The 2,281-nt window shown below is 37.5% G+C and overlaps 1 non-coding gene across 1 annotated transcript; it reads left to right on the top strand.

Moving 5' to 3' along the window:
- The first annotated feature begins 202 nt into the window (after positions 1-202).
- Positions 203-333, top strand: LOC116659930. The gene has a single exon (XR_004315302.1). It is a non-coding gene; the product is annotated as a small nucleolar RNA SNORA30/SNORA37 family (small nucleolar RNA).
- Positions 334-2,281: the final 1,948 nt, after the last annotated feature.

The raw sequence follows: 2,281 nt of genomic DNA, 5'->3' as shown, positions 1-2,281 counted from the left end.
ATTTATGCAGTTGTTTTCTAGGACTCTAGTATGTATTATGATAGTTATTAGAAATGTGATTCTAAAGCCCAAAGATGGAGATTTCATTGGAATGCAGAAGACGAAAAAGAAATTTATGTCAATTAGTAAATATTATTTGAGTACATTCCATGTACCAGGAAATACACTAAGCACTGGAGATTCAAAGGTGAGTAAGAAGACACTGGCACTTTCACAAGTCCTCCCGCAGGCAGTGGGGCCAGGATTTGGTAGCTGGCGCTGAAATTGAAAACCCTGAATTACATCCTTGCCCTGGGACTGTGCCAGTGGCAACTGTCACTCAGTGGGACTCAGAGAAAAAGAAAGGAGGAAAAAAAAGAAGAGGAAAAAATGATGATTAAGACAGACTTTTTTGGTCTCAGCTAGTTCAGTCCCTCATCATCTTTTCACCAGACTGTTGTATCAGTGTTTTGACTGGACTCCCTCCCTCCAGTCTTGCCCTGCTTTAAGCCATCAGCCACACTGCAGCATGTGGCCCACCTGAAACAAATCTGACCTGCAGAAAGTCCAGACTCTTTAGCATCATAGCCCTGAATGTCAAGACACTCCCTCTCTCTCTGTCTCCTGTCACTCTCCACCTTGACATTTGTGCTCTGATTCCATCATCTCCTTGAGCTTTCTGCATATGTGCCATAGTGATTTACACCTCTGAGCCATTGCTTCTGGCTTGAACCTCTGCCAGGCTTGCCTTTCTCAGCATCTTCTTCCAGCTCAGTTTTGTTCTTTCTTCAAGGTTCAGCTCACTTCCTCCACAAAGCCTTTCCTGAGTGTGCTGGGTCCTCTGCATTCTCCCCTATGTCTGCACATTCTTCTAACGTTGTACCTAGCATATTATATTAAAATTACATGTGTGTGTCTTCCCTCTCTCCATTGGCTTCTGGCAGAGATAGTGTCTTGTTCATCTTTGTTCCCCCAGTGTCCTAGCCTATAGTTCATCTCAACTATTGTTTATTGAATAAACTTGAACTGAGTTAATCATCTTAAAGCAATTACTCCTTTAAATTTTATGTTTATAAAATTAAATGTTTCTAGTAACTTTTTATAGTAATTAACACAATGTACCAAGCTCTAGGGAAGAATTTTTAAAATGGAGCATTATATATATTCACAGTGGTCTTGTGTTAAAAAAAAAAGTCAAATATCCTATTTCCTAAATAATAGGATGACAAACATAATTAATGTTGGAGATAGCTTTCCTACCAAACATAAATGTGATCCTGTAAGAAAATCTCTTCAGTTTCAGCACAAACCCTGAGATCCATAATGGTATGAATTACAATTCCTTTTTATGAAATAATAATTAAATCCAGCAGTATTGTCATTTTCCAAATGAAGACAACCCAATCTTAGCTCCTACAGGGCTGTTCACAAATGACAGTCATTTTGAAAGGAAGCGTTAGTGGACAGATGTGGTTTATCTGTCTCATATGCCTTTGGATTAACCTATCCACCTGGCAACAGTGACTGCTTCAGAACTAAGTCTGCAACTCAAACTGGGAGAGCCACAGCCCCTCCCATGTTTACCACATCTTCCCTATCAGGCAGAGAAGCTGGAAGGAAGCACCTGAAACCAAGGTAGTCAGTAGCTATCAAGTTGAGTTACTATCACTTGCAACCAAAAGAGTTTTGCCTAATCCAACAACCAAGAGTATTTTTCTTTCTTTCTGTTTTTTGTTAGTGGAGGTACTGAGGATTGAACCCAGGACGTCATGCATGCTAAGCATGCGCTCTACACTGAGCTATTTCCCTCCTCTCGTTCTACAGCATTTGATAACTGTAAACACGATCAACCTTCTACACGTAACTATAACACACTTTAATACATTTTATAACTGTAAACAAAACGACTTTTACAGTATTTTATAACTGCAAACTGGAAAGACCTGCCACCTATTTGACATTTTGAACACATATAAAGTCTTGAAAAAGTTTTGGCTTATTTGTCAGTTAGTGAACGGTTTCAGATACTAAAATTTTGATTATTTAATGCATTTAATGTTTTTTGGCACACATAAATCTCTCACCATACTTCTTAATCACTATCATTTATAATAAGCATAAGTGTATGTAGGAACTATAATTCTACATTATTTATTAATTAATTAACTATGATTAATTGTGGGATTTTAAAAACTCACTACTTGTTTTTTAAAAATCCAGAAAATCTGAAGATTAAAACTACAAATTTTAAACAATTTGCTAGTGACTGATCAAACTACAAAAGTGGATGAAAGTAACTGTA

This window comes from Camelus ferus, chromosome 25 (assembly GCF_009834535.1).
Source record: "Camelus ferus isolate YT-003-E chromosome 25, BCGSAC_Cfer_1.0, whole genome shotgun sequence".
Taxonomy (NCBI): Eukaryota; Metazoa; Chordata; class Mammalia; order Artiodactyla; family Camelidae; genus Camelus; species Camelus ferus.
Note: the sequence above shows the minus strand (reverse complement) of the source record. Positions and strands in the feature narration are given on the sequence as shown.